Genomic DNA, 16358 nt, shown 5'->3' with positions numbered 1-16358 from the left:
GAGAGTTTTTACAATGTTATGTAAAGGAACATAGACTGCTTTAATAGCAAGGAAACTGTTTTGTGCAGAATTAGCCATCAGTACTAAACATCTAGGGAGTACTCAAGTACAGCACCAATGTGATATTGTTACTGTAGCATACATCTCCCAGGCTTACTTGTCTCATTACTGGTTTAGATTTCAAATAAAATACTAATAATATGACAAGCTGTAGAGAAACCAGAGAATTTTTATATAACTCATATATCTGCCAAGATACAAGAATCCAGGGAGAAATGACACTAAATCTGTCATAAAAGTTTAATGAATTCTAGCAGCTTTTCCAAAGGCTGCTTTGAAAACCCTAAAGTTTTAAAGATAATGGTGATGAAATTGATGGAGAAAATTCCCACAGATTTAAAGGAGAAAACAATTGGCATTTTCCACTCTATAAAAGCACACTGTCATACATAAATATCTTGTAATATTTGTATAATAATATGTTATGCAGCAGTTACTTACCATGAGCTTAAGGCAGATAATACAAGATAAAGCCAGTTCTTATGTAACTTAGATGAAAAAAATATATATATTTTTGGTCCTACTCCAAATCAATAGCCTCCTACTGCATTGGGAAATACATGTAGGACAGTCTCTAGGTATGAGGTTAAAAGTTTCAAGTAAAAAAGACAAGGAGAAAAATAAGTTACATCAACTGTTACAGGCAAAATGAAATGAATGAGCAATTTTTTTTTATTGCTGTATCCTAGCTTCTGGCTTGTGCAGCTGACATATGTAGTATGTATAACCCACATAATGCCTGTTTTTCAATGGAGTTGCGCTGGATTTAAACTGGTGCAAGTGAGATCAGAATCTGGCTGACTGATTTTGGTGGCATTATGGGATCCTTTCTTTGGAGAAGCTGTCTACTCTTGTGCAATGTATTAAATATAAATAGGCTCAGGTCTTTTTTTTTCTTCTTCAGTTTAGTCTTTTAAAATGATGCTCTCAATTTAGTTCAAGCCCCATGACATTACAAAATCTGAAGTAAATGGGAAATATTCGGTGTTTTGGTTTCTTTTTTTTTTAAGTCATTACAGATTTTTGGATGTAAGTGGTCCCTTGCAACATTAACAGCCCACATATAACACCATTGTGCTAGGTATGGAGAAACAGAAGTTGAGTAGAAACAAAAATGAAACTCATCTATTTGCACAGACATTTTTGAAAAATAAATGAATTCAATAAATTGTGCAAAATAAATTACTTTTAGTTAAGTGGTACATAGACCTTATCCTGGCCTCCTGGGTGGGATGAGTTTTCACCCAAAGCCCTTAAAATAGTGTTGAGAGGTTGTTGGGTTTTTTTGTTTGTTTTTTTTAATATATGGGATCTCTGCTCCAAGGAGAAATTTACACATTTCTGAAACACTCCACTGAGCAAAAACTTGTATCTTTATTATATGAAAAAGTAAGGCATAAAGCATTCTACATGTGCTTCTGATTTAAAAATCATCTTTTGATCAAAATAACTTTTTATTGCAGTGGAGACTGCCACCATTTTTCTCCACCAGAAAAGGTTATTTGAATTTACAGTACCCTGGACTGTTTATAGTGTAGTGCTTCAATAGAGGTGTTTCCCAGTCTAAAACTTGTGCACAAAGTACAGACATTGTGTTCAGATTTGTTGCTAGTTCACTTGACCTTGATGCATGGGGACTGTGTTTTTTCCTGAACGTCTTTACTGTCATAATTCTTGCCGACAGATACATTAATGCTTGAAGAAAAACTACTTTAAGCTAAATCTCACTCATCAGGGTCCTGTGAAAAATGTTTGAAACTGTTACATTTGATTAACACTGCATAACTTCCTTTTCAGGTTGTCTGAAATGAATGTACAGTATTATGAGCCAAAGTCTGCCTTCACATAAGTACATAGGTACATTTAAATTGCTAGGCACAGAATGAATCTGAGGGCAGAATCTAGACCAAAGACTGTAGGAAAAAAACACTTTTAGTACTTCATAAATAAAACTTAGGTCCAGATTCAGCAAGGTATTTAAGCATGTGCATAATTTGTAGACCCATGGAAATCTATGGGATTTCTCATATGCTTAAATTTGTGAACCTGCTTAAGTAGCTTGATGAATTGGGGGGCCTTAATTAGTAATATATGTGCAATGAATGTTAGTAATACCTGGAAAAGCAAGCTGGGTTTCTTACATTATAAATTCTTCTTATACGGAGATACTTGGTGCTTTTGGATTGTACCAGCCTTTTAATCTTAGATATAATCTAGGTGTCAATTTTAGATTTTGCCACAGTTGGTCTTTCCTATTTTCTTCCCACTATCTTGTATGAGTTGAGGAGCTGGCCTGATTTAGTATCATGTTAGTTAAGCTCTATTGAAGTCCACGTCACTCTGGTTGTGGATCTGGCTTATCCTATGCACTTCAAAATACCTGCCAGATGTTTGACACAGTGTGTCAAATTAATCTTTTTGTGCTGCAATTTATCCCTTTACAAACATTTTGTAGAACACTTACCTGTCTCACAGGGGTGTTGAATGATTTTTAATTAATTTTGTTAAGAATTTTAAAGAATCTCTGATGAAAGGTACTGTAAAATTTTTACACTGTGTAGTATACACGCACTTCATGCTTCACCCTGCAGGGTCCTAGACCCCAGGCTCCAGCAATGAAACAGCCTCTCAGCCCAACCCCATGAGCCCAAGTCAGCTGGCACAGTCCAGCCATGGATTTTTCTTGTCTGTGTAGACACGTACCGTTGGAGTTGAAAAACAGTAAGTGCACAAATGCTGAAATACTAAGTGTCCAGTGAAGGCTCTGGTGAGTCAATCCTTGCAGTCCTGGGTTTGCTTTTCTGCCTTTAATTCAGTTTGGGGGTCAGTGAGGCAATTCTGATATGTGCTTTCAGAACTGAGTAGTTTCATATCCTCAGTCTTGGTGCATCATGTGTACTTGTGTCTTCAACATACCTGATAGACAATGTGGGGCCTGAAGAAGAGCTCTGTGTAACTCTAACACTTGTCTCTTTCACTGATAGAATTGGACTAATAAAAGATATATGTCATTCTTATCTCTCTCTCATATCCTGAGACTGACACAGCTACATCACCACTGCATTCAACATACCTGACAGATGTTTGACACAAATCAAACTTCTTGATTATGATGATTTTATTTATCCAACACAAAGAAATTGGGTCATATTCATATCTGGCTTACCTCCCTTGAAATCAGTGGAGCTATTCCAGAAATAAATATCTCCTATACTATTTTTATACATGATCCTTCATTTGCCATTTAACATTTCAAGAGAGTTGCTTAATTTTCCTCCTCAGGGTTGTTTTGCTAAAATGCTTGTCAGTATCTGGCTATTTCAAGCATGCAGCCCATGTTTGCTGCTTGGCAACAGAATTTGTCAGGTTAGCATGTCTTTGATATGTCAATTATCCCTTTCCCAGCTGCTACAAAAACATCTGTTACCCAATCGTTTCACTATGTTTGGTGGGTTAACTCTCTTTCTTGCCTGCTGCTGAAGATTGTGCTAATGCACCTGCAATTTTCCAACTCCTAAAGAGAGTCTCTCTGGATTTGGCAGCACAGAAAGGTTAAAGGCAAAGTACTTTAGGTAGGCACAGAAACTACATCTTTCTCAAAGGTGCTGAACCATTGCTTTTGTATTTTTTTATGCAATGAGTTATAAAAACAAGAAATAAGTATAGTTTGTGACACCCAGCAATACAATACATTGGATTTCATGTACTATTAAATATAAAATGTTGGGAAGGGCTGAAGGAAAACACCATTCTGATAAATAGAAGGTAAAATATTCTTAGTGGTATTTGGAACTGCAGGGGCTACTATTGTGCTTGACTGCTGTGTAAAAGGCAAAGAGGCTTCTTGCACACCCTGGCTGTGGCCAAGGTCATCTCTGGCAGCATGACTCTAGTGTAGCCAGAACTCGTTGGAAGCCATGGGGCAAAATATGGAGGTAGGTAGGTCCTATGGCTAGTTCTGGGGTAGGTAGGTGACCAGTCCTTATGCACTGATCGTGAGCAGGGAAACTGCGGGGACTATGACCTAAGGACCTCTTGATGCCAACTCAGAGTGTACATCAGGTGCAAAAGGGTTACAGGGATCCCCGGGTCTGGTATTTACACTCCAGCTCACCAAAGAGTGCCATGTAAAGTTTCTACTGAAAGCACGTCACACTGGTCATCAGAATCTCTGAAGTAAGAGTGTGTGTGTGTGTTCTTAAGGCCTTGTAGTTAAAGGCAAGTCACCCAGAGGTAACATGCCTTGAGACAGATATCACCAGACAGGTGGTGGGAGACACTTATCTCCCTAGTTGACCGTTGTGTATTGTGCATCTTACAATCAGATGCCCCATGCTCCCCAATAGTGGGGGGGGCAGCAAAGTGAGGGCAGCTGCCTTCTGCAGTGTTACTAAACATGCTCAGTACAAGCCAAACAGCAGATCCAGAGGGGCACATGACCCTGCATGCCCCCTCCCACATGTTGCCTATGCTTACAATAAGAAGTAATGAGTCAAATGCTAATTAAGAGAGAGCAGGGAATTTAGATGGAAAAAATTAACAGGGAAGGTAAATAACTGGGTTGGAGGGAGAGGACCCTGTTTTACTGAGCACTGGTCTAATATATTTAGTGGCACAGAAAATTGCCCTGGCATCCTTCTTCATGGGGAAACAAGGTGCCAGTGGGCTCCTGACAAGAAGGTTTCAGACTTTGGGGTATGCAGTACCTTATTAGACAATAGGGCATCTTGTGAGCGAAGGCTCTAGAATTCATGTTATGATTTTATTTTATACGTAACCAGGAACAGAGGATCTGGCAATGCTCTGAGCCTCCAGCGGGTTAGGGGCCAGACACCACAGGGAGACACTAGGAGGTTGGAACATGCCTATCTCTAACCTTGGTGAGGGACTGCAGAGTCCACATGGGCTGAGAAGGGAGTGCTTGTGTTGCCTGTGGCTGGGAGAGTCAAGGAGCTGATCCCTGGCAAGCATGGACAAAGTGTCCACAAGCAAAGGGCGAGTGTTACCCAGAGTTGTGATGAACCTGGCTATCCCCCATGAAACATCACAGGGTTCCTCACTTAGATTGCCTACCTCAGGGTGCCCTTGGCTCACCACTCCCTTAACTCTCCTATTTTGGTTCCGATCAGCTGCTCCCACTGGCACTGAATTGTACCAAATGCTATAGTGGTTTTTATGATGCATGTTAGAAATTTCTATCCTAGAAATAGAATGAGTCCATGAATCTTGTTCATAAGTGAGCTGTGTTGAATTGAACCTAGGTCTAATATAGGTGAAATTTCTTATGTAATGGTATCTCTTTTTAAAGCTGCCATCTGGCCATAACTTAAAGACCCCATCAGCAAGGATCAGTGATTAGTACATGAGCTGAGGTAGAGTGGGAAGCAGGCTGCTGGATATCTGCTAATAAAATAACATTGGATCTGTTCCTGTGTGCGAATTGATCTTTCCCCACTCCCTCTGACAAACTGTTTTTAATCTAAGAAGTTTCCTTCTGTCATTCACACTTCCTCTGAGTCAGTGCATTGCAGACAAGATATTTAAAAATGAAAAACCTCCACCATACTTTACACGGTAATGTGAGCATTTGCAGTTTAGTTAGACATTTCACTTCCAACATTAAACCGAACGATCAAGAAGATGAGGAAAATTATCTTGGATAAAATAAAATGCAGAGACCCTACCTATCATCCGAAAAACACAGGGACAAATTCTGCTGGTGGGATTTGTGCATGTTTTACCATTGGCCTCAATGGGAGCTCTGGGTGTGACAGAGGGCAGATCTATTCCTCTCAAACATCTAGCAATGCCTGCTTGGTTAAGGTATTTTGAAGGTGCTTTTGAAACAGCTTCCTATCTCCCTGTTACATATACTCAAGATTTCCAAAATAGAGAGACCTTCTTTAAAATGAAGCTGCATGTGGCCAATGTACTGAGTCATGGGAAGGGAACCCCTGTGCTATCAAAATTAATCACTCTATAATCACACACCTGAGAGCTAAGTGTCAATAGGTTTCTTTCAGGTGCTTATAGTCAGTATAAGATGCATTCAGCTTGAGATGTCTGGGTAATGGACTGGGGGAGGTAACAGTACTTGCTGTGCATGGGAAATCTTTGCATAACCCAATTTTAGGACTGGTTCCTTTTGAGCTTTGTTTTGTGAGTTGTGACTTAATCCCAAATCATCAAAGGTATTTAGGTGCCAAAACTTTTGAGGATCTGGGCCTTAGTGTTGATCATATAGATGCTGTATGCCCTGGGAGGGTGTGACAGAATGCTGAGAGCCAGCAGCTGACCCAGCACTCTGGTCACTTCAAACTAACTAGTTTCCCCAGAGAAGCCCTGAATGAGGGGTGGAAGACTTAATTACCTAACCAGACCACTGAACTAAGGGGCTAACTATCCCATCAACTGAGAAGGTAGTTAAAGCACCAAAAGGATGCACAAAAGCAGGAGTGAGGGACTAGCAGAGCTCCGTGGAAGCTAGGTCTTTGGCCAGTGATAGTACAGCCTCTTCCTGGTGAAAAGACTGAGCATTGAAAAACACTGTAGGTAGAAGTGCTGCATGGAGATTTTGATGGTGGCTTAGTGGTGGTACCATAAATGAAAATTCACAGAAGTGTGGACAATCAAAAGGTCTCCAAAATTGTGTGTGACCTCGGGGGGAGAGCTGCCTGCCCTGTTACAGAGGGGTTATCTACTTTATGGCATTTTTAAAACTTCTTTGTGGGTTTTTGTGACACATTCTTATTTTCTGTTTTTTTCCCCTATTTCTATAAAATGCCACAGGATGAAATGTCTTCAAGTTTTTTTTATTTGTGTGGCTAGATGAACTACATTTGTGTGATAGTATCAGAGAGATAGCCGTGTTAGTCTGGTTCATATGCCAGCAATGCCCTTCTGCTATGTACATCGGCCAAACTGGACAGTCTCTAAGGAAAAGGATAAATGGACACAAATCAGATATTAGGAATGGCAATATACAAAAACCTGTAGGAGAACACTTCAACCTCCCTGGCCACACAATAGCAGATCTTAAGGTGGCCATCCTCCAGCAAAAAAAACTTTAGGACCAGACTTCTAAGAGAAACTGCTGAGCTTCAGTTCATTTGCAAATTTGACACCATCAGTTTAGGATTAAACAAAGGGATTTAAAGGGCTTGCCAACTACAGAACCAGTTTCTCCTCCCTTGGTTTTCACACCTCAACTGCTAGAACAGGGCCTCATCCTCCCTGATTGATCTAACCTCGTTATCTCTAGCTTGCTTCTTGCTTGCTTATATTTATCTGCCCCTGGAAATTTCCACTCTTGCATCCGACGAAGTGGACATTCACCCACGAAAGCTCATGCTGCAAAACGTCTGTTAGTCTATAAGGTACCACAGGATTCTTTGCTGCATTTGTGTGATACTATCTGCTTGAAGTCAGTGGGAGCTGCAGGTGTCACTGGTTGGGCACCCATCCATTGAAACACAAAAATTCTTGGAAAACTTTTGCTTGACTTTATGAAATAATCCAAGTAGACTAAATATATAACTGCATCCTAGAGCTTTTATTAGAGATCTCAAGCACTATTCCACTTTGGTTATCTGGGGAATTTAGAGCCTTCAAATTTCCACCTTGCCTGGAAGCATTTTCTAACAACATGAACATAATGAGATCAATAAGTGCTTGACCTAACTTTGTGTTTCTGAGCATGGATGCTGTTGTCAGTACAGTCCATTGTAATGGCAAACGTTGCCTTGTCACCTGTTGCTTAACAATATGCACAACTTTTTTTTAAGTTGGATTTAATATTCCTTTTCAAACTGCACAGTGAATCCCCTTTTGTACAGGAAACTTCTATGTGGTGTCTGTTTGTTACTGTATTGTTTGTCTGCTCTTCTTGTAGGCAAATACTCATTGCCGAAATATCATCTACTGTATGTAGGTGTGTTTTTATCACCTTGCATTCCAGCAACATTCTCCTGAGCTGCTTGCAGAAACTATCAGAAGCCTGCATCCCAAGAAAAGGGGGAAAAATCCATAGGCAGGAGTTGTAGACCAATCTGGATGAGCAAGCATGTCAGAGGTGATTAAGGAAAAAGCAGAAAGCTTACAAGGGGTGGAAGATGGGAGGGATCAGCAAGGAAAGCTACCTTATTGAGGTCAGAACATGTAGGGATAAAATGAGAGGCCAAAAGCAATGTAGAGTTGGACCTTGCAAAGGGAATTAAAACCAATAGTAAAAGGTTCTGTAGCCATATAAATAAGAAGAAAACAAGAAAGTGGGACAGCTAAACACTGAGGATGGAGTGGAGGTTAAGGATAATCTAGGCATAGCCCAATATCCAAACAAACACTTTGCCTCAGTCTTTAATGAGGAGCTTAGGGATAATGGTAGGATGACAAATGGGAATGAGGATTGGAGGTAGATATTACCACATCTGAGGTAGAAGCCAAACTCAAACAGATTGGTGGGACTAAATTGGGGGGCCCAGATAATCTTCATCCAAGAATATTAAAGGAACTGGCACATGAAATTGCAAGTCCATTAGCAAGAATTTTTAATGAATCTGTAAACTCAGGGGTTGTACCGTATGACTGGAGAATTGCTAACATAGTTCCTAATTTTTAAGAAAGGAAGGGAAAAAACTACAAGCCTGTTTGACATTTGTAGTAAGCAAGGTCTTGGAAAAATTTTTGAAGGAGAAAGTAGTTAAGGACATTGAGGTCAATGGTAATTGGGATAAAATACAACATGGCTTTACAAAAAGTAGATTGTGCCAAACCATCCTGATCTCCTTCTTTGAGAACGTAAGAGATCATTTAGACAAAGGAAATGCAGTGGATCTAATTTACCTCAATTTCAGTAAGGCATTTGATACGGTTCCACATGGGGAATTATTAGCTAAACTGGAAAAGATGAGGATCAATATAAAAATTGAAAGGTGGAGAAGGAACTGGTTAAAGGGGAGACTATAATGGGTCATACTGAAAGGTGAACTGTCAAGCTGGAGGGAGGTTACTAGTGGAGTTCCTCAGGGATCGGTTTTGGGACCAATCTTATTTAATCTTTTTATTACTGACCTTGGCACAAAAAGTGGGAATGTGCTAATAAAGTTTGCGGATGACACAAAGCTGGGAGGTATTGCCAATACACAGGACAACTGGGATATCATACAGGAAGATCTGGATGACCTTGTAAACTGGAGTAATAGTACTAGGATGAAATTTAATAATGAAAAGTGCAAGGCTATGCATTTAGGGGTTAATCATAAGAATTTTTGTTATAAGCTGGGGGTGCATCAGTTGGAAGTAATGGAGGAGAAGGACCTCGGAGTATTGGTTGATCACAGGATGACTACGAGCCACCAATGTGATATGGCTGTGAAAAAAGCTAATGTGGTCTGGGGATGCATGAGGCGAGGTATTTCCAGTAAAGATAAGGAGGTGTTAGTACCATTATACAAGGGACTGGTGAGACCTCATCTGGAATACTGTTTGCAGTTCTGGTCTCCCAGTTTGAATTCATCCTTCTTAAACATGGAACAGGTACAGAGAAGGGCCATTAGGATGATCCATGGAATGGAAAACCTGTCTTATGAAAGGAGACTCCAAGAGCTTGGCTTGTTTAGCCTAACCAAAAGAAGGCTGAGGGGAGATGATTACTCTCTATAAATATAACAAAGGGATAAATACCAGGGAGGGAGAGGAATTTTTTAAACTCAGTACCAATGTGGGACACAAGAACAAATGGATATAAACTGGCCATCAGGAAGTTTAGACTTGAAATTAGACGAAGGTTTCTAACCATCAGAGGAGTAAAGTTCTGGAACAGCCTTCCAAGGGGATAAGTGGGGGCAAAAGACATATCTGGCTTCAAGACTAAGCTTGATAAGTTTATGGAGGGGATGGTATGATGGGATAGCCTAATTTTGGCGATTAATTGATCTGTGACTATTATCGGTAAATATGCCCAATGGCCTGTGATGGGATGTTAGATTGGATGGGATCTGAGTTACTACAGAGAATTCTTTCCTGTGTGTCTGGCTGGTGAGTCTTGCCCCCATGCTCAGGGTTTAGCTGACTGCCATATTTGGGGTTGGGAAGGAATTTTCCTCCAGGGCAAATTGGGAGATGCCCTGGGGGTTCTTCACCTTCCTCTGCAGCATGGGGCAAGGGTCACTTGCTGGAGGATTCTCTGCACCTTTGAAGTCTTGAAACCACGATCTGAGGACATCAATAGCTCAGACATAGATTAGAAGTTTGATACAAGAGTGGGTGAATGAGATTGTGGCCTGCGTTGTGCAGGTCAGACTAGATCATAATGATCCCTTCTGACCTTAAAGTCTCTGATTCTATGAAAAGAAATCTGAGGTTCAACAAGGACAAGTGCAGAGTCCTGCACTTAGGACGGTAGAATCCCATGCACTGCTACAAACTAGGGACCGAATGGTTAGGCAGCAGTTCTGCAGAAAAGGACCTAGTGGTTACAATGGCCAAGAAGCTGGATATGAGTCAACAGTGTGCCCTTGTTGCCAAGAAGGCACACAGCATTTTGGGCTGTATAAGTAGGAGTATTGCCAGCAGCTCAAGGGACGTGATCATTCCCCTCTATTCGGCATTGGTGAGGCCTCATCTGGAGTACTGTATCCAGTTTTGGGCTCCACACTATAAGAAGGATGTGGGAAAAATTGGAAAGAGTCCAGCGGAGGGCAACAAAAATGATTAGGGGGCTGGAGCACATGACTTATGAGGAGAGGCTGAGGGATAGAATAGGGGAGATTTGGTAGCTGCTTTCAGCTACCTGAAAGAGGATTCCAAAGAGGATGGATCTAGACTGTTCTCAGTGGTACCTGATGACAGAACAAGGAGTAATGGTCTCAAGTTGCAGTGAAGGAGGTTTAAGCTGGATATGATTTAGTTGGGGATTGGTCCTGCTTTGAGCAGGGGGTTGGACTAATGATCTCCTCAGGTCCCTTCCAACCCTGAGATTCTATTATATGTTGAGCAATGTGAGGTCTTGCACTCAGGTCAATAGCAGCTCTGTCTTTTTCGCATGTGTCAGCTCATCAACTTCAGGGAACGTTCTAGGCATCAGTGGGCATAACATTATTGACTGGTGAAAATTGAGGGAGGGGCTAATTCCCCCCCCATTATCCCTTACTCCCCTTCCCCCCGCCCCCAGGAGCCTAGTGTGGCCACAGTGCCCCCAGCCCCAGTGCTGTTGGCACCGGGCAGCCAGCCCCCATGCACCAGCAGCGGCCCTAACTCCGGTGCACCTGGCAGGCAGTGCAGCCCCAGCCAACTCGAGACCCTGCAGGAGGCAGGCCGGCCTGGGCTAGGACAGAGCATTGGGAACTGTAGTAGCGGGCCTGGCAGTGGAGCATGGGCAGGTCCATGCTAAGCTGTTTAGGGAGGCACAACCTCCCTCTGCCTATGATACCTGCTGCCCATGGGGGGCGGGAAACAAAAGGGACACATGAGACACCTACAGCTCCTGCTAAATGGTTAGCAGAGCCAGTAGTTTCACAACTGTCAGTCTGTCTCCCTCAAAGAAATGATTGAGGGCAGACCCCCATGCACTCTCTCCTCTCCCAGTCCCAGAAAACAAGAAATGGGAATGAGGGCACAAGGAATCCCTGCTGGGGGTTGTGGGGGCAATATGGTGGGAAGAATGCCATGGGGCATACAGCTCCTGATATGAGGTAAAGGAAGAATGGGGGGCCACAGAGTCCTTGGCATATGGAGAAAATGGGGGACATCCCAAGGCATGAGAGAGGGGTGGGGGAGTTGCAGGGAGTCCCTGAACCATTGAGAGATGGGAGGGTGGAGCACAAGGAGCTTGTCCAGAGCAACTCAAGAGCCTCTGTTGTGTGCAATGTGCTTGGCCTACAGACAGAGGTGATACATGGGAGGCGGGCATGTGGGGTCATGGGGGGGCTCCCTGATTTGCTGCTTGGCTTGTACTGAGCATGCTCAGGAACACTCTTGAAGCCAGCTGCCCTCACTCAGCCCTCCCATTATCTGTAGGTATGAGTTGTCTCTACCTACAGAAGCAACTGGAGGCCCTGAGTGCAATCAGGGCCCATTATGCTTGGTACTGCACAAAGTCAGGTGGGCAAGAGTCCCTGAAGAACTAACAATTAAATCAGACAAAGGGCAAAAGGGGGAACAGTCGATGAGAGACTGTATTCACTGTTCCTGTAAGTCCTAGCCACACACACAAAACCCCTTTATGGGAGTGTGGCAGGGCCGCCCAGAGGATTCCGGGGGCCCGGGGTCTTCGGCGGCGGGGGGCCCTTCCGTTCCGGGACCCGCCACCGAAGTGCCCCGAAGACCCGCGGCGGACCCCCCCCCACCGCCGAATTACCGCCGAAGCCAGACCTGCCGCTGAAGTGCAGCCCGGTCTTCGGTGGTAATTCTGCGGCGGGGGGCTCCCACCGCAGGTCTTCGGGGCACTTCGGCGGCGGGTCCCGGAACGGAAGGGCCCCCCACCGCCGAATTACCACCGAAGACCGAGCTGAACTCGGCAGCGGGTCCCGCTCCGTCTTCGGCGGTAATTCGCCGGCGGGGGGGTCCTTCCGCCCCGGAGCGGAAGGACCCCCCGCTGGCGAAGACCGGGAGCGGAAGAAGCTCCTGCGCCCAGCCCCGCAAGAGTTTTCCGGGCCCCCCGGAGGGAGTGAAGGACCCCGCTCCGGGGGCCCCGAAAAACTCTGGTGGGGGCCCCTGTGGGGCTCGGGGCCTGGGGCAAATTACTCCTCTTGCCCCCCCCCCCCCCGGGCGGCCCTGGAGTGTGGAGATGCTTTTAACATGAGTTGGCTGCACCATCAGGAAGTATTGGTTACAGCTTGAGGTAGCAACTGACAAGTTGTGCTAACACAATCCCTCTGAGCAATAATACAATTACTCTGTCCAGTTCGAGAGTTATTTTGCAGTGTGGCTGCTTGGTGAACTTTGAGAGGAGCTAACTCTGCAATAATTTGCCAAACATCACACAGAAGCTCAGTGCTAGAGCCAGGAATAGAACCCAGGTGTCCTGACTCTCAGTCAGTGTCCTATCTGGTAGATGCTACATTTAGTTCATTGAAGCTAGCTGAATTGGTCGGTTTTTCTAGAACACATTTTCTTCATCTAAGACACTATCACTGACTCTGGGAGAATCCTATTAAAGGGTTAGTGAGTTTTCACTATTTTACCGTGCTCTGTAAAGTCAGACAATGCATCCTCTTCTTAAATATTCAAAGCCCAGTCACTTCAAAGAGCTTGTACATATATATGACATGCTGTGGCTTTCATAAATCTGTAAATTCTGCTGTTTGTTTCTGACGACTCCTGGAACTCTCAAAGCTTTGGCTTTGCTTTTGGCATAATGTGGTGTATATTTTGTTTTGTTTTATTTTACACTGTTAGCATCCTTTTCACTAAAATTCTACTAAAATGGGGAGGGATAGCTCAGTGGTTTGAGCATTGGCCTGCTAAACCCAGGGTTGTGAGTTCAATCCTTGAGGGGGCCACTTAAGGATCTGGGGCAAAAAATTGGTCCTGTTAGTGAAGGCAGGGGACTGGACTCAATGACCTTTCGAGGTCCCTTCCAGTTCTAGGAGATTGGTATATCTTCAATTATTACCTTTTTACCTATTACACACAGTTGCCTGATTTCTTTCGGTTTTTGGTCTATTTCTGAGAAGTTGTCAGATTTACCAGACATTTCTGGGTGCTCAAAAGACAGTATCCATAGAGGGCAAGTTTCATTTTGTTCTGACATGCATCAGTATATGCTGGAAGAAAACAATTCTTACTCCAATTCACATCTGCTCATTATGAATCCAAATGGAAGATTTCCTCTGTATAAAAGTCCCTCCCTCCAAAAATGGCTCAAGGAGGCTGTAGTGCAAAGTAACAGATTAAGGCAAATGACATATCACATTTTGTTACAGGTTACAACTCTAGTTTAATTTAGATTTAAGTGTCAGCAAATAGCAGCAAAGAGTCCTGTGGCACCTGATAGACTAACAGACGTATTGGAGCATGAGCTTTCGTGGGTGAATACCCACCTTGTCGTATTCACCCACGAAAGCTCATGCTCCAATACGTCTGTTAGTCTATCAAGTGCCACAGGACTCTTTTCAGAGTAGCAGCCGTGTTAGTCTGTATCCACAAAAAGAACAGGAGTACTTGTGGCACCTTAGAGACTAACAAATTTATTTCAGCATGAGCTTTCGTGAGCCACAGCTCACTTCTTCGGATGCATGTGTGTTCCATTCTATGCATCCGAAGAAGTGAGCTGTAGCTCACGAAAGCTCATGCTGAAATAAATTTGTTGGTCTCTAAGGTGCCACAAGTACTCCTGTTCTTTTTACAGGACTCTTTGCTGCTTTTACAGATCCAGACTAACACGGCTACCCCTCTACTTGTCAGCAAATAGTCCTCCTGCAAACCCTTCAAACTACCAAGTTTTTCTTAAGGGGAGGCAACAATCTTATGTCCAAAATAGTTACAGATTAACAAAAATCTGAGAAGCTTTCTTGCATTGGGAGACTAAGACAACACGGTTTGTTGATGATGCCATATGTGTTGCTCTGGTGAAGGCCATTAGAGGATGGTCGGAATTCTTCCTAGAGGATTGGTCCGAGTGTGAGCATCTGCTACTGCAAGGATTTGCTAACTACAAAATAGTTTGGGGTATCTGTTGCTGGGACCTTTTTGAGGTAGGATGCTGTGTGTGTGTGTGTGTGTGTGTCTCTCTCTCTCTCTCTCTCTCTCTCTCTCCTCTTCCCCCAATCCGCCTCCCGCAACCCACAAAAAGAAATAGCTAAAGCTGTTGAAAACAAGATATCAACTGTCTGAGGTGGTTGTGGGCACGTTGTAGGTAACTGTGAAGGGTAAGAGGACTAGGGAATTCCTATCAAATCCTTCTGTTAGTGTTCCTTTCCCTCCCATCTCTTCCCCCCCCAACCTCTCGCCCTATGGAAGGGCTTTCTCTCTGTTGCTCAGGCCACCTTTTTTCCTTGCAGAAGATGCACTGCCATTATCAAACCTTCTTTTGGCTGTGAATTAATAGAGGGAACCCTGTAGTAACAAATACTACCTTGAATACCATTAACACCACAGATTCCTAATAAATCTGAGGCATTGGCAAGGAACAATGCCATAGAGCACTGACTTAAGCTATTCCCTTTGCTACTCCCCTCTAATCCTACCTACAAAGTATGTGGAGCTTTCAGAGTCCTAGAAAGGTGACTAGTGTCAATGAGGTTGTCAGACCAGTGCATCTCTGTGCTCCCTACCATGAATGTATCACTGACTTTTTTTCCCCCACATCCTTCCACCTGCAAACCAAGTGCCTTGGTTCCCTTACTACTAACCCAAGTGTACATGGTTCAAAATGAGGGTATAATTGTAACTAATTTTTAGAAACTTTTATACGTCACACAAAAATAGTTCTTCCATCCATGATACATTAGAAGCTAGAGTTATGTATTGCTGTGTAAACAGAGAAAAGGTTTATCGAATGCTACAACTTAACTGTTTTTTTTTAACTACAACTTGAGATTGTTGCCTGCGACATCTTGGTCCTCCTTTTTTTCTTCCCTATAAAAGAAAAGGAGATTGGGACTCTTTAAAAAGTTCTCAACTTCCATATACTGTGTTTTTTCTCTTGTGTAAAATCATCTAACAGGGGCGTGGGAGAAGGGAAGGAAAATGCTGGAAAGTCTCTCAAATGGCATCCAATGCCCTTGTTTCGGGAGTGGGAGGGAGAGCTCTTAGAGACACGCTCCTATTTTAGTGACACCTGTTTTATGACAAATGCATACAAAGGCAAAGAGAAAAGAACATAAGATGAAAACAGAGCTGCATTTTTCTAGGTTACTGGAAGACAGCAGGAACAGTATACAATCATATCAGCAACTTGTGGACTCTGGCTATGCACCCCTCGCTCACAAAAGCTGAGTTGCTCTGGCTTAGTTCCTCTGACTTTTGTGTGTCGCCGGGTTGAGGAAGGCAAAACACGTTTTATCAGGGTTAAGTGTCTAAAGCATAGTCTTCAATCTGCCAAACTGATCACAGGAAAATGCTAAAGTTAAACTTGTTCTGCAGTAACTCTCAAAATTGGACAGTTATTAGACCAGGCCAGAGAGAGAGGAGAGGACTGAAAATGAGAAAGTAATGAGTAAGAGAGCAGGGAGCTAAGTTTCATATTGCAAGAGGCTCAGAACAGTGGAGATAGTGGGCTGGTCCACACTAGCACTTTAAATCGAATTTAGCAGCGTTAAATCGAATTAAGCGTGCACCCGTCCACACCAGGAAGCCAT

This window comes from Mauremys mutica, chromosome 2, assembly GCF_020497125.1.
Source record: "Mauremys mutica isolate MM-2020 ecotype Southern chromosome 2, ASM2049712v1, whole genome shotgun sequence".
In the NCBI taxonomy this organism is placed as follows: Eukaryota; Metazoa; Chordata; order Testudines; family Geoemydidae; genus Mauremys; species Mauremys mutica.
Note: the sequence above shows the minus strand (reverse complement) of the source record.